The sequence below is a fragment of the Cavia porcellus genome, unplaced genomic scaffold (genome assembly GCF_034190915.1).
Source record: "Cavia porcellus strain 051 isolate PalLab524CR breed Dunkin Hartley unplaced genomic scaffold, mCavPor4.1 scaffold_27, whole genome shotgun sequence".
Classification (NCBI taxonomy): domain Eukaryota; kingdom Metazoa; phylum Chordata; class Mammalia; order Rodentia; family Caviidae; genus Cavia; species Cavia porcellus.
In genome coordinates this window covers 39600279-39626466 of record NW_026947510.1, presented here as the reverse complement: position 1 = coordinate 39626466, position 26188 = coordinate 39600279, and the positions used below count along the sequence as shown (strand labels likewise).

Sequence of the window (26188 nt, the reverse complement as noted above, 5' to 3'; positions counted from 1 at the left end):
CCTGGTATCCCTGCACAACCAGGACCCCCCTAGGATTTGTTCATCTGCTTTTAGTCAGGTACAGTTCGTACTGACTTGTAGCAAATCTTGTCATCCTCAACATAAAGCTGGTTTGATAGGCAAGCAGACTACAAGGGATCATAGTTGCTTCAACTGAATGTTGAAATGGAAGTCTAGGAGGCCAGGCAGTGTACTTCCTGCAAGCAGCCCTAGATACAGTAATGTGTAATGGAGCTGAGGGGGTGAATTAGAAGCTGAAATGGAGATTCTAATGGATGCAGAGCAAGAGACCTGAGACAGGCTTCTGTGATAGCAGCAAGGCACATGGTTTAATATCTGGGTGCAGGTAGATAGAAAGTGATCAAGCATCTTCCCTGAACAAAGAGAATTGTATCCCTTTCATATGGATGGAAAGAAGGCAGGGGGCATTAGGCAGCAGGATTTAATAAACATCTGTGGTTGAAATTCTCTGGCACTCTTGCCCTTAAGTGGGTAAAGTCCTTGAAGTGTCTGGTATAGCTTTTCCAGTGTCTCCAGATGTCCCTAGGACCTGAAAATTTCCTTGTGTTAACTTATCTCCTCCACAGCATCCCATGCTTGCTGATGACAGACTCAGGTGCTGAGCTGAATTCCTTGCTGAGTAGTGCTTCTTCTGACAAGCAGGCTGGGAGCTGGGGGGGTCAGTTCAGGTTGGAGCCTCACAAAGATCCCAGGAAAACAGATGCAGGTAACATCCAAGCTCTCCCCAGAGAAACTTTACACACTGTGAAAAATCTGCCTAAGAGATTGGCTATGTAGGCTTCAACCAGCAAACCTTAGAGCTAGGTTGCCCAAATCCTTGGAAGCTCTTATCTTGCCACACTGTGCCCCAGAGGCTGTATGTGCATGTGGAGCTTTAGGATTTAATGTTTGCCTGGCTAGTTTTAGGACTTGGCTTTAGTCCATGTCTCCTTTCTGTTATCTTGTTTCTTTTGAAACAGGAGGGTTTATATTGTACTTGCCGCACAACTGTGTCTTTGAACTATGCAACTTTTTTTTTTTAACATAGAAAACCAATTTATTCCATTATTAGCACTTACATAGTTAGTCATGGAGAATAACAGGCCTGTTGGTGAACAGGTCACCTAAAATGGAGATGGTATTGTTGCAGAAAAACCAATAGCAAATGGGAGGGAAGACTTTGCACCAAGGAATCTAGAAGACAACATTTATTATGCTATTGGGCTAGTGGGACCAGGCCAAATCACTAGCCAAGAACCAACTCTAGGTCCAGTTTAAATAAAGTTTACAAGCAGGCAGTACCAAGCATTACATGATTGGTTACATGGATGAATTTAAATAATATTCTGTCGGGAAAACTAACTCTAAATATATTTACAAGGAATTGTTTACCATAGCGTAGGAACATCCTAGGGATGAGAAAAGGGGGTTCAAGCAGAGTTAAAAAATATCTTGAACTGGGTCACTTTGCCTCAACCAAAGTCCTTGAGGCCAGTTAGAAGCAACATATTTTAATTAAGAGAAATACAAGCTAAGAATAGTCAAATTGGCCCAGTGCATTATCAGAAGTAAAACAGCTGGACCCCGACAGTCATGAATTCAGCAGGGTGTTTATGTGACAGGCAGCGGGAGCATAGGAAGAGGCTACTATTTGACTTTAAGTTACTGTAACATGTTTGTTATTCTGTAATTGTGCTTTGAATAATCATATAATTGTACCCTCACAGTATCAAAGTAGTGGTCGAGAACTAACTTCTCCAAAAAAAAAAAAAAACAAGTCTTATCAAGGATTAATTTAATTTTGCAAACAAATGCAAGCTTCAAATCACCCTTCTCAAGTTGAGAGTCTACCTGGGGTATAACTGTCAGGTAAAAACACATCTTTTTACAACTTGTTGGTCCCAAGATAAAAAAAAACATTTGACAGAAAGGAAAGCACTAATATGAAAACAGTTCAAGAAATACACTAACAAACAAAAATATACGGGGAAAGAAGAACATGTAGCTTTGACTTAACTGAAGAACCCAAGACGGGACTAGGCTAACGAGGAAAACGTGCACCCTTAAAAATCAGGTATGAATCTATGATTTGATTCTCTCCTAATTCCTGAATAAACATGACAACTTGCATTACTTTTGCTTCATGGCTTAGGCACCTAACCTCACTTGGCTCCATTCCTTACTCACTCTATCCTTTATTGAAACAAGTCTGAAAAACTTGGGAGTATATCTTAACATGAAACATAACCACACATTATATTTCTCTTTTTGTAGCTACTTTAGACCTGGATTTGTTACTAGAAAATTCCTAAAGAAAACTTAAATACAAGTCTGTGGCTTTAAGTACCTAATTAATATTTAGAAAACACTCAATTTTTTGCTAATAGTATTTTTGGTGATACTCATTATGGATAGGTATTTCGTAGAATAGCTGAACAAAGTCTGTAATTCTCAAAACAAGTGTTAAATCAGTATCAGGGTTGAAAGGAAAAAAAGGAGAGTCTAAAATCACAAGTGGAGACATACCTAATATCCTTGTCCTTGTAGATCTTTTTTTTTTTTTTTCCTTTTCTTTTTTCTGGTTCCGGGGATGGAACTCACAACTGCCTGCTTGCAAGGCAGGTGCTTACGCCACTGAGCTAAATCCCCAGCCCCTAATATCCTTGTCCTTCTGGATTCATTCTTCTTTCAGGGTCTTCATCATTATAAATGTTCTCTGCCATCTGCCATACTTGCATGATTTTTTTTTGTACCAGGATCAAACTCAGAATATCACATTTGGCAGGCAGATGCTTATGCCACTAAACTAAATTCCTGGCCACTTGCATGACATTGTTTCCGATACAGCACAAGTCACCAAAGGTGCATTGGGATTTCAGGAAAAACCAGATATTTTGACACTGTGACCACCACGGATAAAGAACGCAGGTGGGCCATCTTCTATATCTTCTGGAGATTGCTCTTCAATAATTTCACTTAAATCCCAGACATTCAGTCTGCAGTCAGTGTCACTGAAGCCAGAATAGTTTGATTGTGAGGTGATCACTGACCCTGGAATATTTCATCTTTATATGATTGAAAGGAATACAAATTTATGTTTCAAATTTCTTGGATTCCACAAAGTGACAGTCTTGTCAGATGATCCTGTGGCAAGAATGAATCCACTGTAAGATTGAAAGATAGGCAGTTCTATTCTACAGTGTGAGCATCAACTGATGCTAGGTTTGGAAGTGTTTGCTTGAGTAACCCAAAATCATGCTTCTGGTCATCAGTAACTGATTCAAATACAGATTCATGGAGCAGATGCTGTGGGGCCTCTTAAAAATTTTTATTCTTTTTTTAGTATAGAAATCAGATTTGTTTATGTCAGATATATATATATATATATATATATATATATATATATATATAATTTATATGATTTTTTTATTTTTAAAAGAATAAAACCAAATGAGAAAGAAAACAAAATGGGATCATTCAAAACAAAAGGATGGACATAGTACATGATTTAAAACCACAATACAAGGTGATCTACAATGGTTACTATGATGTCTCTTGTTATCTTCAATAGAATTGCCCGTATCATCAGGCACAGTAAAACTGAACATAGTAGTACAGAACAAAATCAATAAAACCAAAGCATTGGAGACATTATAGGACTTCAAAAGCGGGTAATAGTTAAACTAGAATGGATGTCCTAGAGAATCTTATTATATTCATAGTAGTTGCCTATACTCTCATACTTGACAATGTCAAATATCACAGATTTGAATAAAATCAGTCAAGACAAGACAGTGATCTCACAAAGCAGATTCAAATAAATTCAGTCATAATGAGACAATGTAAGAAATACAGGGCAGGGGCTGGGGATTTAGCTCAGCAGCATAAGCGCCTGCCTTGCAAGCAGGCAGTCGTGAGTTCGATCCCTGGTACTGATGAAAAGGAAAAAGACAAAAAAAAAAAAAAAAAAAAAAACAGGGCTTCAGATTAAGTTAATAGGAAATTAAAGATGGTTACCATAGTACATCCTGATATTTTTGGAACAGCTCTCTGTGCCCTCAAATCTAGTACCAGTAGACAAACTGGAATAGAATATATCCAAACTAAACAGAATGATGAGAACAATGTGAGTTTCAAATCCTGATACACTATTATCAATGTCCTCTGCCTTTCCTTTTTAGACAGTTCCTCCCCTTTCACTTTCCCAGGGTACATTGTACTTTTTGTATCCCACTACTTTAGTTTTAGATTAGGGAGGCAACCTGCTATTTACCTAAGTGGTTCTGAGCCTTTTTACCCTTGAGCTTGATTCAAGTTGTATTCTTTTTCCTACAAGAGCCTCAAGGTTTTCCTTCCTTATGGCTGAGTAGTTCTCTACTGTATAAAAGTGTTATGTCTTTCCAACCCATCTGCAGCTGCTGGGTGAGTTACCCCCATTTTTTTCAGGTTCTCTGTCACATAAAGCATTATTTTCTCCATCTTTGACTTTCAGTCCATAAACCCTCTTTCAGGTTAATTACATTTCTTATATAAAGCATATTGATGGACCCTATCTCCTGATCAACTCTGTTTCTTTTTATTAGTGTATCGAGGCCATCTATGTTAGTGATTATAGCCAACCTGTTCTGTCTCATCTCTGCCATGCTATTTTTCTGCTGTTGGTTGTCTACTTTTCCCCTTCATTCCACTGTCTGCCCCATTCAGTGAGGCCTCTCTGTCGCTGTTCCTAAAACCACGTTTTTTTTTTTTTTTTGTATCTCTAAAACGTCCTTCAGTATTTTTTGTAGGTTTGGATTGGTGGTCACGATTTCCCCCAGTTCCTCTTTGTCATGGGAGCATCTTGTTTCTCCATTAATTTTGAGAGACAGTTTTGCAGGGTACATCAATCTGAGTTGGAGATTATTTTCTTTCAGGGCTGGAGTACTATGCTCCAAGCTCTTCTTGATTTAATGGTTTGTGTCAAGAAGTCTGTCATGATTCAGATGGATTTCCCTTTATAGGTGATCTGTTTCTTTTCTCTGACAGCTTTTAATATTTTGTTATTGTGTTGGATTTCTGGGATCTTTATTATTATGTGTCTGAGTATAGATCTATTTTGGTTGTAGCTGGCTGGAGTTCTGTATGCCTCATATATCTGAATATCATGTCCTTTTCTTATGCTTGGGAAGTTTTCCTTAATTATTTCTGGGAATAGCCTTTGTATTTCATTTGTGTTTACCCCTGCTATTTTACTCATGTTCTTTATTCTTAAGTTATAGATCCTCTTGTCATCTTCTATCCTTTGTATTGTTACTTCCTGGTTCCTTTTTTTTTTTTTAAAGAGATCTTTCCTTTCATGCCTTTCATGATCACATGTTGCAAACCTGTCTTCAAGTTTTGATAGTCTATCTTTAGTTTCTTTCAAGCAGTTTTGTTAGGTTTCAATGGAGTTTTTAATTTCCTGGTATTCTCTTTGAATCTATTTCATGTATTCCAGATTTTAAAAATATTCTTCATCAAAGTTTTCCCTCCTTTTTATTTGCTTCTCCATTCTTCCATCTGTGTCTTCTTGAGATGTGCTTAGCATTTCTTTTATTAATCTTCTTATATCTTCCTTTACTTGTATTAGTATTTCTGTTTTGAGTTCTTCTATAATGTCACAAAGATATTTCTTGATGTCAGATGATGTTGCTTTCGATACTGTGGGTGTGCTGCCCCCAATCTCTTCTGTGTTTACCTCTCCCAGGCCAGTATTGTTTGGGTTGGAGGCTTGAGATTTCCTTTTGTTTGTTTCTCTTGTCATGTTTCTGGTTTCTTCCAGACAAGTGTATAGTAGAGATCCCAGGCACTTCCTGTATTGGTTATAATTTCTCTGAAGTGTGCTGGTTAGGAGTTGTTGCCCTCTCCAGTCTGCTGTTGACCACTGAGGTATAAGCAGGAGTGGTGCAGGCTGGCCCCTCCCTTTTGAGCTAATCAACAACTGTAAATTTTTACCATGTTAGTGTGTGCTTCGGGGATGGAACCAGTGGTTTGGGATAGCTTCAGGGAAAACTTTGTCCTTGGCTATTGGATCTTGCACAAGACAGTGCTCAGTCCCAGCAATTCTCACCAATCTGCTCTGTGCAAGGAGTGTCTAATTGAAGCCACTGCAGTTTTGGACCTAGGGTTGCCTGCCTCCAAAATGTCACCCAGCCAATCACCCACTCCTGTGAGAGGACTAAGTTTTGCACATTCACCATGGGCCAGTGCAAATCTCACCAGCTCCGTTCTCCACTCCACTGCTTCCCTCTGAGACTGTGTCCTCCTGTTGGGGCCCTTGGGCTTGCCAATCCCCAACTTCACAGTGACCACACATCCTTCAGATTCTAGTGGTACCTCTCTTGCAGTGGGATTGGCTCTGGTGAGAGTGTGTCTGGCTACAGCCTTCCATCTATGCCTTTCCTTTTCTTTTTTAAAATATTTTCCCCACTTTAATTTCTCCCTGGGCTGTGAGGATTCATCTCCTATCATCCAGTCTTCTCTATGATGTCAAATTCCAGCTTTTGAGCTGTTTCTCCCAGAGACACTCTTTACTTATTGATCTGCCATCTTCCCAGCTTCTCCAAAATTTTTTTTCTTTTAAATTTTTTTATCTTATTGTATTTTTTTTTAAAGAAAGAGTTTCACTTAGTTCAGGCTACCCCTGAATTCATTATGCAGCTCAGGCTGGCCTCAAACTCCTGGTGATCCTCCTTCCTCAGCCTCCTGAGTGATAGAATTACAGTTTTGTGCTACCGTGTCTGGCAGCAACTTGAAATTGAAAGAATTCTTACAAGGTGTCACCAAATAATTTGCCTTGAGCTTTGGAAGAGATTTTCAACTTATATATTCATTTTTTAATCCTTATTTTTATTAGCACATGCTTGCAGTGCTTACTGATGACATTCAACATGGGCAGTCGGTACATGTGCATAAAATGTCTTAATTCTTTCCAAGTTCCTTCCTCTTCCCATTCTCCCTATTCCCTCATCTCTTGGTTCTCTGCCATTTGCAAAGAACCTACAGTAGCTCCCTGTTTTCAATGTATTTATATTTGGGTTTCTCATATTATAGAAACCATGAGACATTTAATATGCCTGATTTATTTCACTTAATATTATGATCTTAAGGTGCATTCATTTTCCTATAAATGGTTCAAATTTATCCTTCCTTATGCCACAGTAGTACCCCATTGTGTAGAAATATCCTAATTAAATTTTTTAATTTTTATTTTAAAGGGGGTAAAATTAAATGCAACAAAACAGAACAAAATAGGACATAAGAAAGTAATGTAAGAGATATAAATTTCAAAGCTAGACGACCACCTGCCATTCTCTTGTTTTCTTCCAAATAGTTGTCCATGTCTTCACATACAGAGAGTTCATACAAAACAACATAGTATCAAACTGATCTGAACTGAATGAGAAAGGAGTTTTAGGTCTTCAAAACCAGACAATAGGGAAGTCACTAATGGCTGTTGTAGAGTCTCTCATTCTCTTCAAAATAGCTATTCATAGTTTCACATATATTGAAGTTCAACAAAACAAAACAGGTAAGGGGGGAAGGGGTTGCTTGGTTTCCCAGTACTCCAGGTCCCAGTATGGTGTGGGTTCCAGTAAACACTAGTGGCTCCCATCCTGGGCTGCCAGAGCCTTCCACATTCACAGCAGCTCACCAGGAGTGGGGAGGGGTTGCTTGATTTCCCAGAGCTCCAGGTCCTGGCATGGCGCAAGTCCCAGTAGAAACTGGTGGCTCTCTTCCTGGGCTGCCAGAGCCTGCCACGCTAACAGCCACTCACCAAGGTGGGCAGAGGTTGCTTGGTTTCTCAATGTTCCAGGTCCCAGCTTGGCACGGGTCCCAGTAAATGCTGGTGGTTCCTGTCCTGGGCACTGCAGCCTGCCACATTCACAGCTGCTCACCATGAGGGGAGGGGTTGCTTGATTTCCTAGTGCTCAGGTCCCAGCTTGGTGCAGGTCCCAGTAAACGCCAGTGGCTCCCGTTCAGGGCCATTGCAGGCTGCCATGCTCACAGCCACTCACCAGGGAAAGGAGGGATTGCTTGGTTTCTCGGTGCTCTAGGTCCTGGCATGGCATGAGTCCCAGTAAACACTGGTGGCTCCAGTCCTGGGCCACCGCATCCTGCCATGCTCACAGCTGCTCACCAGGGGATGAGGGGTTGCTTTAAGCTGTTTCTTTCTAATTAATTGACCATTTCACTGCCCAAGTTTTGAAATGGCCAACATACCATAGAAAGACATCTCTTTAGGCTCCTGCTTGAAACCAACAGTGTCAGAAAGCTGGCTGGCCTTGATTCAGGGCTATAGAAATACCATAATTTTCTTTATTAATCTGTTGATGGACATATAAACTGTTTCCAAGGTTTAGCTATTATAAGTTGTGTTGTTATAAACATGGACATGCATGTTTATAATAAAATTTTTTGTAATAAAATGTATTTAACTGTTTTGGGATAGTCTAGATAAGATAAAAGGGTTAGAATGACCTGTAATCATCCCGTTACTCTACTATCTTCTGCCTGCCACAAACTGTTTTTCTTCTGCAGTGCCTATCTGCCATGCCACTCTGCCTTGGACCAGTCAGTTGTAGACTGAGACTTCTAAAAACTGTAAGCTAAATGCACCTTTCCACTTTTGGGTGTTGGGTATTTTGTCTCAGCAGAGGGAAAAGTAACTAAGGCATGCATATAATGATAATTTTAATTCTTTCTTTCCTATACATGTCTTTTTTTTCTTTCCCTTGCCTTATTGCTCTGTACAATGGTTTGAGTACTATTATTGAACAGGATTGATTATAGTAGACATTCTTGCCTTTTATTTTCCTTTTTTTTTTTTTTTTTTTTTTTGGTACTAGGGATCAAACTTATGATATTGTGCTTGCCAAGTAGATACTTATGCCACTGAGCTAAATCCCCAGCTCTATTTTCCTTTTGCTTTTGTTTTTTGTTTGAGACAGAGTCTTACCATGTAACCCAGACTGGCCTCAAACTTGTGGCAATCACCCTGCCTCACAAATGCTGGTATTACAGGCATGTGCCAACACACCTAGCTTGTTACTCATTTTAGAGAGAAAATTTTCATCTTTTTTCATTTAATATCATATTGATAGTAGGTTTGGCTTTTATCAGGTTCAGATAATTTTCTATACCTATTTTGCTTTTTTTGTTGTTATGAATGTATATCAGATTTTGTCCAAGGCTATTTTTGCATTTATTGAGATAATCATGTGATTTTAGTTATTGCTTCTATTTATGTGGTATATTACATTTATTGATTTGTGTACATTGAACCACTCTTGTATCACTGAGATGAAGCCTATTTGTTCATGATATTTGGTCTTTTTGATGATTTGCTGCATTATGTTTGCCAGTTCAGGATTTTTGTACTATGTTCACTAAGGAGATTATATTCTACTTTTCTTTTTAAATTGAATCTTTGTCTGGATTTTTAAGCAAGGCAATGCTAATTTCTACTAATGAGTTTGTAAATATTCCTTCTCTTTTAGTTTCACTGAAGAGTTTGTGAGGTATTGGCATTATATTCTACATCAACTTCTTGTAGAACTCAATGGCAAATATATCAGCTCTGGGCTTTTCACAGTTTGTAGTTTTATTTTAATTGACTCAATTTTATTGATTATTATTGGGTTATTTGTGGCTTTTATACCTTCATGGCTCAATTGGTAATTGATATCTGTCTAGGAATCTGTCCATTTCTTCTAGATTCTCCAATATGTTGGAGTATATTTTTTTCATAGTAGTTACTAATGATATTCTGGATTGTAGTGGTATCTGTTGTGATTTATTCTTTTTCACTTTTAATTGTATTGATATGGATCTTTATCTTCCTTTTTTTGGTAAGTTTGGGTAAGGATTTTTCTATTTTCTTTATTCTTTCAAAGAAGCAGCTCTTCAATTTATTGATTCTTTGCATAATTTTTGGTTTCAATTTCATTAATTTATGATATGTGCTCTATGATTTTATCCTTGAAGTGAATTTGGACTATTCTTGTTTTTCTAGAATATTTCTTTTCTTTCTGATACTGGGCTCAAACTCAGAACTTGCCAGGCAGGTGCTGTGCTGATGAGCTATATCCCCAGCTTTCTAGGATCTTGAGATGAATCATTAAGTTATTATTTTTTAACTTATTCTGTTTTTCCTAATATAAGCATTCACAGGAATAATTAAGAGTGCTTTCATTAAAAAAAGCTTGTTTCCTTGTATTCCATAGGTTCTGGTATGTTATTATTATTATTGTTGTTTGATTAGAAATTGTTTAATTTCCTCTTTATTTCTTCTGTGACTCATTGAATGTTCAGGAGTGTGTTATTTAATGTGCAGATGTTTGTAAGTTTTGTGATTTTTATTTTATTTTATTTTTTTATTTTTAAAGCCAACTGAGACCATGTAGTGAAATTGGTACAGAACTTCACAGCAGGTTACTGGGATAACAGTAATAGGTATCACAGTATATTTCATTATCTTTACAATAGTTGTTCTTTTAATCACATATATCAACATAAAATGAAATACAGAACATTATAGAACTTATCAAAACAGAATATTGAATAGAGCAGTACCATTAATCTGAATAAGGCAAAACAGTAATAACAATATTTGCCTTCAAAGAGATGGTAGAAGGAAATCCCCCTTATTTTCTATGGTCAGCCTCCCAAGTGATGCTCAGATTTCTGGTTCCCATTTGCTAATGAGGCGGGCGGGGGAAAAAGGGTAGGGAAAGTAGGATGTTTGACTCTAGGCCATGCATCACTAGGTTCACTATTGTTTAGCAGGGAGGCAGGCTGGTTGCTTGGTTTCCCAGGGTCATAAGTTCCAACATGGTGCAGGTCTCAGGAGACACTGGTGGTTCTCCCCCTGGAAGCCCCACAGTCTGCCACACCACAGCCACTTACTAGGGAGGGGAGCCAGCTGTGGCTCTTAAATTTGGTTATATAATAAAATCATTATTTTTATTTTAAAGAGGATAAAATTAAATATAACAAAACAGAACCAAGCTGATTAAAAGAAAACAATGTAAATGACACAGATTTCAAAACAAGACAACAGGAGATCATCACTGGCTATCATAATGTCTCTTGTTTTCTTCTAAATAGTTGTCCATATCTTCACACACAATGAATTCATACAAAAGAAAATAGTATAAAACTGATCAGAACAGAGTGATGAAGGCATTAAAGGCCTTCAAAACCAGATGATAGGGAAATCAACAATGGCTGCCATAGTGTTTCTCATCCTCTTTAAAATAACTATGTATACCTTCATGTATGTTGAAATTAAACAATACAAAACAGACTAAAATCACTCTGAACAAAGAATAATGGCATTACTGGATTTCACAGCATGACAATTTGGAATCAGCAATGGATAACATAATATCTCTTTTTCTTCAAAGTAGCTGTTCATTTCATCATGCATTGTATAATTGATTCTCATAAACTGTTTCAGAGAATTTCTATGCATGTATAAGTCTCTATGTGTATACCTATCCTTTCTGTGTTAGAGGGAAAAACAAATGAAAACAAAACAAATTACTAGAAAAACACAAAACAAAAAAGAAAAAGAATACAAAACGATGATATAGGCCTTCAAAACAAGATGGAAGGAGCATAACTAGGGTTGTTATTTTACATAATGTTCTTCAAGAGTTCTTCAGATCAATAGACAGTATCATGTAAAATTGTTCCAATCCTATAAATGTTAGCTGTTTTGTTCCAAGAACTTATAGAATTTGTAGCACAATCATCTTAGCTATCCTAAGTGTGATTACACAATTTTAGATATTTTTCTGTTCCCTTCCTTTTTCTTTTTTCTCCTTTTCCCTAAGATATTATTTTTTTCCTTTTGAGCAGATTCTTATCCTTTCACCAAATTTATTGAGGATTTTTTCTTATGTACTCTTACCATTTCTTACACTAGGGAGACAATGCAGTATTTACACATGTCAGTTTGGTTTATATCACTTATGAGTATGGTCTCAAATTGCATCCATTTATTTATAAATGTCTCAATGTGATCATTCTTTATAGCTGAGTAGTGCTCCATGGAATAAAAATACCACATCTTTTTTATCCATTCCTCAGCTGATGGGCATTTAGGTTGTTTCCAAGATCTGGCTATTACAAATTGTGCTGCTATAAGCATGGTTGCGTATATATCACTGTGATATGATGTTTTCAGTTCTTCTGGGAATATGCCTAGAAGTGAAATAGCTGAGTCAAATGGGACTTCCAATTCCACTTTTTTGAGGAACCTCCAGACTGACCTCCACAGTGGTTGCACCAATCTGCACTCCCACCAATAGTGCAGGAGAGTTCCTTTTTTCCTGAAGCCTTTCCAGCATTTGTTATTGGTAGTTTTCTTTATCTTGGGTCTTTGAATTTAGGGAGTCTGATTTTTTTTTAATTCTTTACATGTTCTAGACAGAAGTCCTTTGTCTAAGGAATGGTTCACTAAGATTTTTTCCCAATTTGTGGATTTTCTTCTTGCTTTGCTGGATATTTCTTTCAACATGCAAAAACTCTTTAAAAGATGTGATCCCAGTTATTATTCTGGGAAGTATTTCCCATTTGGTTTGATTTTTGTTCATGAATTCTCTACCTGCCCCTATGTGTTCAAGATTTCTACCTACTTTGTCTTCCAACAGACTTAGTGTTTCTGTTTTAATATTTAGATCTTTGATCCACTTAGATTTTAGTACATGGTGATAAGCATGGGTTTAGTTCTAGTTTTTGGCATATGGAGAGCCAATTTTTCCAGCACGATTTATTAAAGAGACTATCTTTCTTCCAGTAAATGTGTTTGGTCCGTTTATCAAATTTAAGGTGGCTGAGTGTGTTTGTAGTTGTAGTTGTATTTTCTAATGTATTCTATTGTTCTTCAGATCTGTTTTTATTTCCAGTACCATGCTGATTTTATTACAGTAGCTTTGTAGTATAACTTCAAGTCAGGGGTTATGCCTGTTGTCTTGCCTTTGTTGTTTAGAATTGCCTTTGCTATTCTAGGTCTCTTCTGGTTCCAGATGAATTTTAGAGGTGATTTCTCTAGATCTGTGAGGTATGCTAGTGGTATTTTGATTGGGATTGCATGAAATATGTATAACAATTTTGGGAGAATGACCATTTTCACAGTATTTGTTCTTCTTAACCATGAACAAGGGATGTCTTTCAATTTTCTGAGATCCTCTTTAATTTGCTTTTTCATGGTATTATAATTTTCCACAAATAGATCTTTTACTTCTTTTGTTAGCTTGATCCCTAAGTATTTCATTTTTTGGATGCTATTGTGAAGGGTGTGGCTTCTCTTATTTCTCTCTTGATTTGGTTGTTAGTGTACAGGAATGCTATTGATTTTTGAGTACTGACTTTGAATCCAGGTACATTACTAAACTTATTTATTATTATACCTAGGAGTATTTCAATGGAATTTTGGGGGTCTTCTATGTAGAGTATCATGTCATGTGCAAATAATGATAATTTAACCTCCTCTTTTCCTATCCTTATTCCTTTTCTTTTTCTCTCTTGTCTAATTGCTCTGGCTAGTCTTTCCAGCACTATAATGAATAAGAGTGGTGATAATATACATCTTTGTCTTGTTCCTGATTTTACGGTGAAGGCTTTCAGGTTTTGGCTGTTAAATATGATACTGGTTGTTGGTTTGTCATACATGGCTTTTATCATATTGAGGAAATTTTCTGTAAAGTTCCTATCATAAATAAATAAATAAGTGTTCGATCTTATCAAAAGCTCTTTCTGCATCTACAGAAAGGATCATGTGATTCTTTTTTTTGGCTCTACTGATATGGTAGATTACATTTATTGATTTGTGTATGATGAGCCATCCCTGTGTTCCTGGGATGAATCCTACTTGGTTGTGGTGTATAATCTTTTTGATGATTTGCCACATTCTGTTTGCCAATATTTTATTGGGAATTTTTGAATCTTTGTTCATTAGGGAGGTTGGCCTTTTTTATTTGGGTCTTTCTTAGATTTTGATATTAGAGTAATATTTGCTTCCAGGAATGAGTTAGGGAGAATTTCTTCCCTTTCAATTTCATTGAAGATTTTGAGGATTGTTGGAATTAAATATTCCTTGAATTTCTTGTAGAATTCCACAGTGAAGCCATCAGGACATGGGCTTTTCTTTGGTGGTAAGGGATTAATTACATTTTCAATTTTGTTAGTTGAAATTGAGTTATTCAGCAGTTTTACATCTTCTTGATCCAGCTCTGGTAATTCATATGTTTCTAGGAACCTGTCTATTATTTCTGTGTTATTGGGCCTATGAGCATAGAGGTTTTTGAAATAGGTATTGATCTTTTGTATTTCCATAGGGTCTGTAGTGATTTCACCCTTTTCATTCCTTATTGCATGAATTTGAGTTTCTTTTTCTTTTTAAAATAAGATGGACTGGGGCTTATCAGTTTTATCCATTTCTTTGAAAGAACCAACTCCTTGATTCATTGATTCTTTGTATTATTTTCTTAGTCTCTATTGCATTGATTTCTGCTCTAATCTTTATCATTTCCTCCCTTCTTTTGGCTTTGGGCTTGACTTGCTATTCTTTTTCTAGATGTTTGAGGTGTAGCATCAGGTTGTTTATTTGTGTTCATTTTGTTTTCCTGATGTGAGAATTCACCACAATAAATTTTCCTCTGAGGACTGCTTTCATTGCACCCCACAGGTTCTGATAAATTTGTATTTGTATTGCTTGTAGATATTGTTTAATTTCTTCTTTAATTTCTTTTGTGACCCACTGATTGCTCAGGAGTGTATTATTAAATTTCCATGTGTTTATATGGCATTTTTGCAGTTTCTTTTGTTATTAATTTTTAATTTCATGGTGCTATATTCTTATAACATGCACGGGATAATTTCAGTTCTTTTGCATGTACTTAAGGATGTTCTGTGGGCTAGTATATGGTCTATTTTGGAGAATGTCCCATGTGCTGCTGAGAAGAATGTATATTCTGATGTTGTTGGGTGGAACATTCTGCATATGTCCACCAGGTCCATTTGTTCACAGGTGTGATTCAGTTCTGTTATTTCTTTGCTAATTTTCTGTCTAGTTGATCTGTCCCTTTGTGTCAGTGACATGTTAAGTTCACCTGTTATAATTGTGTCATTGATTATTTGATTTTTCATTTCTATTAATATTTACTTTGTATAACTGGGTGTTTGCAAATTTAGTGCATGTATATTTAAGATGGTTATCTCTTCCTCTTGAAGTTTTCCCCTAACCATATGTATTGACCTTCTTTATCTCTTTGGATCATTCTTATTTTGAAGTTCACATTGTCTGCTAACAGAATAGCTACCCCTGCTTTTTTGGGGCATTGCATGAAGTATTGTTTTCTATCCTTTAACTTTCAGCCTATGAGTTTCCTTTTGGGTTTCTGGCTTACAGCATATGGTTGGATGTTGTTTCTTAATCCATTCTGTCAGGCTATTTCTTTTAATTGATGAATTGAGGCCATTTAAATTAATAGTTACAAGTGATATATTTTGGTTTATTTTTGACATGTTATCTTTCTGCTGTTGCTTTTTTACCTTTACACTCTGTTTAATTATCTGCCTTGCTTAATGATATTTCTTATGTCTATCTAGAATGTCTTTCAGTATTCTCTGCATGGTTGGTTTGGTGGTCATGAAGTTCCTTAGCTGTTCCTTGTCATGGAAGTATCTTATTTCTCCATCCATTTTGAAGTACAGTTTTGCAGGGTACATCAGTCTGGGTTGGAAGTCATTTTCCTTTATGATCTGAAATAATTCACTCCATTCTTTTCTTGACTTTCACTGTTTGTGTTGAAAAGTCTGCTGTGATTCTGATAGACTTCCCCTATAGGTGATCTGTCTCTTCTCTCTAACAGCTTTTAATATTCTATTCTTATGTTGGATTTCTGGGATGTTGGTTATTATATGTCTGGGTATAGTTTTATTTTAGTTATAGCTATTTGGAGTTCTATGTGCTTCACTGATCTGTATATGTCAGTTTTCATTCTCATGTTTGGGAAATTTTCAGATAGTACTTCTGCATATAGCCTCTTGATATCATTTGTGTTGTCACTTTCTTTTTCATTTATCTTATGTTGTTTTCTTTGCATCACCTTGAAGCTATTGAATTGCTATTTCCTAAATCCTTGTTATTTTTAAAAGATCTTTCCTTTCCTGTTCACTAGCTGCAATCTTGCCTTTGAGGTCTGAAATTCTTTTTTTTTTTTTTTTTTTTTTTTTTGTTGGTGATTGAACTGATGACATCGTGTTTGCCAAGCAGGCGCTTATGCTGCTGAGCTAAACCCTCAGCTCACGTGATATGAAATTCTATCTTCACTTTTGTTGAAGCAGTTTTACTTTTGATGGAATTTTTTATTTTCTGTATATCTCTTTGAATCTGCTGTATGCATTCTGTTTGTTTCTTATATTGTTCATTCAGGGGTTCCATCTTTTTGTACTGTTCCTCCAATTTTTTAACTATGTCTTCTTTAGATGTGTTTGACATTTCTTTCATTACATTTATCATTTCTTCTTTTATCTGGGAGATTATTTTTGATCTGAGTTCTTTTATAGCTTCCTAAAGTTGTTTCTTTATTTCAGTTGTTATCATTTCAGGTATTTCAGGTGTGTAGCTTACATTTTCTTCTATGTCCATGTCTCCTAGGCTTGTTTGGGATGGGCTAGAGGTTTGAGATTGTATTTTGCTCTTTTGTTTTGCCATTTTCCTATATTTCTAGGTTTTGAGTGATGTTCCAAAGCTTCCCTATGTGCTGGGAATCACCTTGTGCACCTTCGGCTTCTGGGACAGGATGGCGGTCCCTGAACATGGGCCAGGAAGGCCCTTGGGGACCTCCCATGCATCATCCAGTGATTTGGGACACTAGGTGGGGTCTTACCGACTGGGAGCAATGGCCCAAATCTTCCCCTGTGAGCCTTTTAGTGATAATTATTTTTTTTTTAAATTGCTATACTTTAAAGAGAATAGAATAGAATAAAACCAATCAAAACAAACCAGTGTAAAAGACACAGGTCTTCAAAACATTGAAAAAGCAGCAATAGTTGCCATAATGCCTTTTGATGCCTTCAAAATAGTTTCAGATAACTTCTCACATAGTAAAAACCAAACAGAACAGAACAGTATAGAAACAGTAAAAAAAAAAAAACACAATGAATGCAATAAGGGACTTCAAAACAAGCCTATAGTAAATCCAAAATTGCTACCATAATATATCTTGCTATCTTTGCTTCCACTATCAGATTTGACATAATCAAACAAAACAAAAGAGAATAAAACCCAACCCCAAAAAACAATGGAAACAATGTAGGACTTCAAAAAACAAGACCATTAGGAATCAACAATGGCTACAACCTTCAGAAAGATATTCCCCCTAGATGCCACGCTGTGTACAAGTATCCTCTGAACCCATGGTCAGAGCACTGGCCATAGACCTGCAATGTTAGTGAAACATCAAAGCACCACAAGCATCCTATTGCATTTCACCTCTATAGCTCTAATCATTGCCTGTGTTTCTCTGGATAAGCCTTCACTTGAGGTGGGGAGGATGGTACTTCCTGTGTGCTAGCCCCCATGCCAGAAGGGCCTGGGGTGTGGCTGTTTCCAGTCTGGTGGTGGCCCTTGCATGGTGCTGGTTCCCAGACTGGCTTGTCTCCTGGTATGGCCTTGTTCTCTCTACCCCTGGTCCATGAATGGCACTGACTCATGCAGAGAGGCTGGGCCCTGTCTGTTTCCAGTCCAGGGGCAGCCCACATGTGGCACTGGTTTGAACACTGGGCTTGCTTGCTGGTGTGGTGTTGTTTTCTCTACTTCTGGTCTGTGAGTGGCACTGACTCACTGGGAGAGTTGGAGTCTGTTTATTTCAGTCTGGTAGAAGCTTGTGAATGGTGTTAGTTCCCAGACAGGGCTTGCTTGCTAGTGTGGCTTTGTTCTCTTTATCCCCAGTTTGTGAGTGGCACTGACTCATGGGGAGAGGCTGTGATCTGTCTGTTCAAGTCCAGCAGTGGCCTGTGCATTGCACTTGTTCCTATACTCTGCTTTGTGATTTTTTTCTAGCTTCAGTATATTATGATCTGAGAGTATAAATGGATGGTTTTGATTCTTTACATTTATTCAAAAAGACTTTATAGTGTAGTATGTCATCTATTTTGGAAGGAGCTTTGTGTGCTGCTTAGAAGAATATGTATTCTATTGTAGTAGGCTAGAACACTGTGCATATGTACTCAGTACTTTCGTGCAAAGGTGTGGTTTAGTTTTGATATTTCTTTAACTTTTTGTTTAGTTTATGTATTTGTGAAATTAGGATATTGTGGGCCTCCAATATAATTGTGTTTGTGTTTATTTGATCTTTTTTGTTCAGCAGTGTTTGATTTATGAAGTTGTGCACAAAGATATCCAGTACATACATATTTAAAATTTTTCTGTCTTTCAGCTGAATTGTTCTCTTAACTAGTGAATAATGACCTCCATTGCCTATTCTGGTCAGCTGTAGCTTCAAGCTTACTTTGAGAATAAAATTGTTACTCCTACTTGCTTTTGGGGTCTTGATGCATGGAATATTGTCTTTCATCCTTTGTTTTTTGTCTATGAACTTCTTTTTGGAACTGAATGCAAGAAATCATTACATTCAGAATGTTTGATCTAGTGTGACAATCTATGTCTTTTAATTGAGGAGTTGAGGCCATTCACTTTGAAAGTTAATACTGAAAGGATTTTCATTATTTTTTGTCATTGCATTTTTTTCTGTTGTTGAAGCCTTTATTTTTCACTTTTCATTTACTTGCTCTGTTTCCCTGGTGTGTTTCTCTGCAGAGGTTTCTGGGGTTGTCAGTAGTCACTGTGGGCATGTAGGTTTGAGACACCCCACCCAGTGCAGTGAATCCAGGCTCAGGACAAAGGCACTGCCAGCCAACTCCTTCTTCTTCATTGAACTTTCTCTCTTTCCTCTCCCTATGGGTTCTAATTCTCACTTTGCACTCTTCTAGTGCTCCAGGAACTCACATCCCTCTTTCTTCTCTTTCTCATGTTGTCTATTCCAGCATCTGGACATCAAATCTTGGAGAGTCTCTTTCTTTACTGCTCATCACTCTGCCATCCCAGGGAAGTCATCTGTGAAGTGAATTTGGCTTTATTTGTCAAGAGGTACTGTTTGTCATTTCAACCTATTTAATTTTATTGGGTTGGATGCAGTCATCATGTTGTCAAGAAAGAGAATATTGGTCATATTAGAGCATCAACAGAGCCAACTATACAGCCAACCATAAACATTGAAACTTGTTTTGATAATTTCACCTCTTACCATTACTCCTTATGAAATATATTATACTGCTCCTGTATTTGTGGTTTGTATAGAAAGTGAAAAGAGGGATACAAGAAAAGTAAAAGGGTAAAGTATCTGGGGGTAAAGTACTAGCATTGAGGAGGTTTGGGAGAATATTTATACAGGCAAAAGGAGGTAGGATGAATCAGGAGATTGAAGGAATCTGTGAGATTGATGGAACCTTTTAATATCTTTATAGTTTGTTTTGTTTGCTTCCTCTAAGTCCAGGTCCACCAGTACTGTGGATTGTCCTGACATGTCCTTGAACAGTATTTTTTAACATGTAGCACTACCTTGCTGGGCTGATGAGAGACTCAGTAAACCTTTATCCAAATAGAGGACCTCAGTGGGCTTGCATCAGTGTAGTGAGTTTGCCCCTAAAATAGAGGACTCCAGTGGGTAAACAGGAACAGTAGCAAAGTCCTCTCCAGTTTCAGGATCTTGGTGAGCCTAGCAAGAGTGTGGATGAATCCTTCCTTCATACAGAGAACATCAGGTGAGTTGAGGAGTGTGCCAATAAGGCCTCCTCCTACCTGGAGGAAATCAACAGGGCTTGTTAGACACCCAGTGACACAGTAGAGTTCCAGCTGAGGAAAACACTATAGTTGGGTAGATCTGGTGGCCTGGAGCAACCTGAAAACAACAGTAACAGCTGGAACTAATTGTTAACTTACATCAATACTCCTAGGCTAGTCAGCCTAGGAAGAATATAGAACTCACCCAGCAGGCCTTGCAGGAAGAATTCAGATGACTGGCCCTCCTCTTCATTGTGGTACCCAGCAACTGGACAAACATCAACCACACAGTAGGACCCTAAGATATGCACTATTGAGAATGAAAGACCAAATGTTAGTCCAAAAGGTGAAAATGACAAACATCTAGTCCATCAGGAACACATATAGGAGACACTGAAATAGAGGACATTAAAAGCCATACACCTGAAATTTCTGAAAAGATACCAAGTGAAATAAAGAAACAGATCCATGAGACTATAGAGGAAATCAGATTAGAAATAATCTGTTACGTAAAGACAGAAATGACAACCTTAATAAAGGAGTTGTTCAGCATAGCTAGAGAAGATATAGTTAAAAAAAGTACAAGAGCTTGGGAAAATGATGGAAATCTTGAATGAACCATATAGAAAGGAAGTAGAATGCATGAAACAAATTCGAAGATATATCTAAGAAATAAAAATTTCTATTGAAAGCTGGCAAAATCATTTGAATGAAGCAGAGGATAGAATTTCAGACCTTGAGGACAGGATTGTAGCTAGTTATAATGAAAGGATAGAATTTTTAAAAATAACAAGGCAGCATAAAATGACAATCCAAAAGCTTCAAGATGATGCAAAGAGAAACAATACAAAACAAATAGTCATCAATGAAGATGCAGGAGTCAATGCAAATGACATTGGTAAACCATTCACAGAAATAACAGCAGAAAATTTCCCCAAAATGGGGAAAGAATTTGACATACAGACAAGTGAGGCATATAGAATGCCAACAGTGATAACCAAAATAAATCTATACCCAGACATATAATAATTAAGATCCCAGACATACAGCATAAAAACAGAATGCTAAAAGCTGTTAGACAAAAGACACAACTTACCTATTAAGAAAAGTGCGAACAGTGCACTGGGGCTGGGGATTTAGCTCAGCGGTTCAAGTGCTTGCTTGATATGCACAAGGTCATGAGTTTGATCTCCAGTACCAAACAAAACAAAACAAAACAAAACAAAACAAAACAAAACAACAAAAAAAAAAAACAAAAAAACCACATTAGAATTACAGCAGACTTCAGCACAAAGCTTCAAGTTAGGACAAGCAGGGAGTGAAGTATTTCAAGCCCTGAAAGAAAACAACTTTCAATCCAGATCGATGTACTCTGCAAAACTTTCTTTGAAATTTAATGGAGAAAAAAGATATTTCCATGACAAAGAACAACTGAAGAAATTCATGTTTACCAAACCAACCCTAAAAAGAGTACTGAAGGGCATACTAGATGGAGATAAAAATGACTACAATTTCCTCAACAATAGAAAGAAACCACCAGACAGGGCAAGCAATTAAACAAGGGGGAAAAGCAGAAAACCAACAGCAGGAAAATAACTTGACAAAGTTGAGCCAGTACATATCAGTTGTATCCATCAGTGTAAATGGGCTGAATTCACCTATTAAAAGAAACAGATTGACAAAATGGATCAAGAAACAGGATCCAGCAATATGCTGTATATAAGAAGCATATCTGACTCAAAAGGAAACTCATACATTAAAAGTCAAAGGATTGAAAACAATATTCCATGTTAGAGAAATCCAGAAAAAAGCAGGGGTAACTATTTTAATTGCAGACAATGTGAACCTCAAACCAAAAATGGTCAAAAGAGATAAAGAAGATCACTACATACTTGTCAGGGGAATAATTCAAGAAGTGCTAACAATCATAAACATATATGCACTAAATAGAGGAGCACCCAGCTATATAAGACAAATACTAATAGATATGAAAAACTAAACAAGCAACAACACATTTGTAGTAAGGGACCTGAATACACCATTGTCACATAGAACAACTAGACAAAAAGTTGGCAAAGAAATAATAGAATTGAATCAAACCTGTGAGCAAATGTACTTAGTAGATGTTTATGGAGTGTTCCACCCAACCACGTCAGAATACACATTTTTTTTCAGCTGCACATGGGACATTCTCCAAAATAGACCATATATTAGCCCATAGAACATTCTTGAGTAAATGTAAAGGGATTGAAATTATTACATGCATATTATATGACCATAGTGCACTGAAATTGGAAATTAGTTATAAAATCTGCATAAATAACTACCTCCTGAACAATCAATGGGTTACAGGTGAAGTTAAAGAAGAAATTAAGCAATACCTACAATTCAATGAAAATGCAGGTACAACATACCGAAACATGTGGGATGCAATGAAAGCAGTCCTAAGAGGGACACACATCAGAATAAATTATCACATCAAAGAAACAGAACGAGCACAAAAAGCAACCTAATGCTACATCTCAAGCTTCTAGAAAAAGAAGAGCAAGTCAAACCCAAAGCTCATATAAGAGAGGAAATTATAAAGATCAGAATAGAAATTAATGCAATTGAGACTAAAAAAAACAATACAAAGAATTAATGAATCAGGCTGGGGATTTAGCTCAGCAACATAAGCGCCTGTTTGACAAGTGCAAAGTCATGATTTCGACCCATAGTATCAAAAAACAAAACAAAAACAAAGCAACATACCCAAAACAAAACATAATAAAAAACCAAACCAAAAACAAAACAAACAAAAACAGAATTAATCAAAGAGCTGGTTTTTTTGAGAGAATAAACAGAATCGATAAACCTCTCACTAACCTTATCAAGATAAAGAAAGAAAAAACTCAAATTCATGCAATAAAAACTAAAAAGGGAGACATGACTACAGATTTCATGGAAGCTGAGAAGATTATGAATGCCTACTTTGAAAATCTTTACTCACATAGGGTGAAAAATACAGAGGAAATGGACAGATTTCTAGAAACATCAACTATCAAAGCCAATCAAGAAGATATAACAATTTTGAATAATCCAATATAAGCTACTGAAATTGATGAGATTAAAAATTTACCAACAATGAAAAATCCAGGTCCTGATGGATTCACAGCTGAGTTCTAAAAGAAATTTAGAGGAGATTTAATGCCAACATTCCTCAAAATCTTCAATGAAATTGAAAGGGAAGCTATCCTCCCTAACTCATTCCTGGAGGCAAGTATTACCCTGATATCAAACCAGAGAAAGACCCAACCAGAAAAGAGAACTATAGGCCAGTCTCACTAATGAACATTGATGCAAAGATTCTCAATAAAATATTGGCAAACAGAATGCAGCAAATCATCAAGAAGATTATACATCATGATCAACTGAGATTTATTCCAGGAATTCAGAGATGGTTTAACATATGCAAATCAATAAATGTGATACACCATATCAATAGAGCCAAAGACAGAAATCATATGATCATCTTAATAGACACAAAAAAAATCTTTGGATATAGTCCAAACTTGTTCATGATAAAAACCCTACAGAAACTCAGAATAGATGATATGTACCTCAATCTCATAAAGGCCATCTATGGCAAACCAACAGCCAACACTATACTAAATGGACAAAAACTGAAAGCTTTCACACTAAAATCATGAACAAGACAACAATGTCCACTATCACCATTCCTATTCAATATAGTCCTGGAAACATTAGCCAGAGCAATCAGGCAAGAGAGTGAAATAAAAGGAACAAGGTCAGGAAAGGAATAAGTTAAGTTATCATTATTTGCAGATGACATGATATTCTACATAGAAGACCCCCAAAAACTCCATTAAAAGACTACTAGAGTTAATAAACAAATTCAGCTGTATAGCTGAATATAAAAGCAGCACTCAAAAATCAATAGGATTCCTGTACACAAGCAACAAACTCACTGGTAGAGATATTAGGGAAATAACACCTTTCATGATAGCATCCAAAAAAATGAAATACTTAGGAATCAGCCTAATCAAGAATGTAAAAGTCCTGTACAGTGAAAATTATACTACTCTTAAAAAGGAGATTGAAGAGGATATTAGAAATTGAAAGGATATTTCTTGCTCTTTGTTAGAAAGAACTAACATTGTGAAAATGGCCATACTCTCAAACCTGTTATACAGATGTAATGCAATCCCAATCAAAATACCAGTGACTTACCTTACAGATCTAGAGAAAACATTCCCAAAATTCATTTGGAACAGAAGAAGCTTAGAATAACAAAGGCAGTTCTGAGCAACAATGGCAAGGCAGGAGGCATCTCAATTCCTGACTTGAAACTATACTACAAAGCTACTGTGATAAAATCAGCATGGTACTGGAAAAGAAATAGACCTGAGGATCACTGGAACAGATTAGAAGATGCTCAGCCACCTTATATTTGACAAATGAGCTAAACATGTTCACTGGAAAAAGGATAGCCTCTTTAATAACTGGTGTTGGAAACACTGGCTTTCCACAGGCTGAAGACTGAAACTAGACCCATGTCTATCACCATTCACTAAACTAAAGTCAAAATGGATCACAGATCTAAATATTAAAACAGAAACACTAAATCTACTGGAAGACAAGGTAGGTAGAAATCTTGGAGACATAGGGGTAGACAAAGAGTTCATGAACAAAATGCAAACTGCATGGGAAGTACTTCAAAGAATCAGCAGCAGGGATCTTGTCTTATTAAAAAGTTTTTGTATTTCAAGTGAAATGACTGACAGAGTGAAGAGAAAACCCACAAAATGAGAAAGGATTTTAGCCAGCAGTCCCTTAGACAAAGGACTTATATTTGAACATACAAAGAATTGAAAAAATCAAGTCTCCAAAATTCAAAGACCCTCTCCAAAAATGGGCATTGGAGATAAAAACACAGTTCTCAGATGAAGATATACAAATAACAAACAAATATATGAAGAAATGTTCATCATCACAGGTCATTCAAGAAATACAAATTAAAACAGCATTGAGATTTCATATCACTCCAGAAAGAATGGCTGCCATCAAGAAAACAACTGATATGGCCCTGAACCAAGGCTGGCAGTTCCTGATGCTGTTGGTTTCAAGCAGGAGCCTAAAGAGATGTCTTTCTATGGTCTGTTGGCCATTTCAGAACTTGAGCAGTGAAATGGACAATTCATTAGAAAGAAGCAGCTTGAAGCAATGCTCCCCACACCGTGAGTGGCTGTGAGTGTGGCAGGCTGTGGTGGCCCAGGGTGGGAGCCACCAGTGTTTACTGGCAGCCATGCCATGCTGGAACCTAGAGTGCGGGAAACCAAGCAACCCCTCCCCCCGGGTGAGCAGCTGTGAGCCTGCTGGTGTGCGGGCTGAGAATCAAACATCACACCGCTCCCTCCAACCTCCCCCCCCCGCCCTATTAGCAAGGGGGAGCCAGTGATCTGGACATCCTTTGAGAAGCTGACCATAGGCAATGTAGCAACTAGGGGGGATTTCCTTCTACCATCTTTTTGAAGGCAAATACTTTTATCACTGTTTTTGCTTTGTTCTTATTAATGGTATTATTTTAGCCTGTTTTGTTTTGTTGAACTTCAATATACATGAAAGTATAGATAGCTATTTTAAAGAGAATGAGAGACTCTACAACAGCCATTAGTGACTTCCCTATTGTCTGGTTTTGAAGACCTAAAACTCCTTCTTCATTCTGTTTGGATCAGTTTTACCCATTTTTTTTTGGTCTTTTTCGTTTTTTTTTTTTTTTTATCGGTACCAGGGATCGAACTCATGACTGCCTGCTTGCAAGGCAGGCACTTATGCCGCTGAGCTAAATCCCCAGCCCTTCGGATCAGTTTTATACTATATTGTTTTGTATGAACTCTCTGTATGTGGAGACATGGACAACTATTTGGAAGAAAACAAGAGACAATATGATAAATAGTGAAGATCTCAGGTTGTCTAGCTTTGAAATTTATATCTCTTACATTGATGTCTTATGTCCTATTTTGTTCTGTTTTGTTGTGTTTAATTTTATCCCTTTTAAAATAAAAAAAGAAAACAGCTGATAACAAATGTTGGCAAGGTTGTGGGGAAAAGGGAACACTTCTCCACTGTGGATGTAGTATAGACTGATACAGCCACTGCGGAAATCAGTACGGAGATTACTTAAAAAACTAGGATTGGAAGTTCCATTCAATCCAGCTATTCCCCTCTTGAGTATTTCCCAGAAAAATTAAGAAGTCATATCACAGTGATATATGTGCACCCATGTTTATAGCAACAGAGTTTGTAATAGCTAAA

The 26188-nt window shown here is 36.9% G+C and overlaps 2 non-coding genes across 2 annotated transcripts; one reads left to right on the top strand and one right to left on the bottom strand.

Moving 5' to 3' along the window:
• Nucleotides 1-8180: 8180 nt before the first annotated feature.
• On the bottom strand, nt 8181-8318 carry LOC111757040 (small nucleolar RNA SNORA2/SNORA34 family). The gene has a single exon (XR_002791426.1). It is a non-coding gene; the product is annotated as a small nucleolar RNA SNORA2/SNORA34 family (small nucleolar RNA).
• A 16635-nt stretch (nt 8319-24953) lies between these two features.
• Nucleotides 24954-25089, top strand: LOC111757038 (small nucleolar RNA SNORA2/SNORA34 family). The gene has a single exon (XR_002791424.1). It is a non-coding gene; the product is annotated as a small nucleolar RNA SNORA2/SNORA34 family (small nucleolar RNA).
• Nucleotides 25090-26188: the final 1099 nt, after the last annotated feature.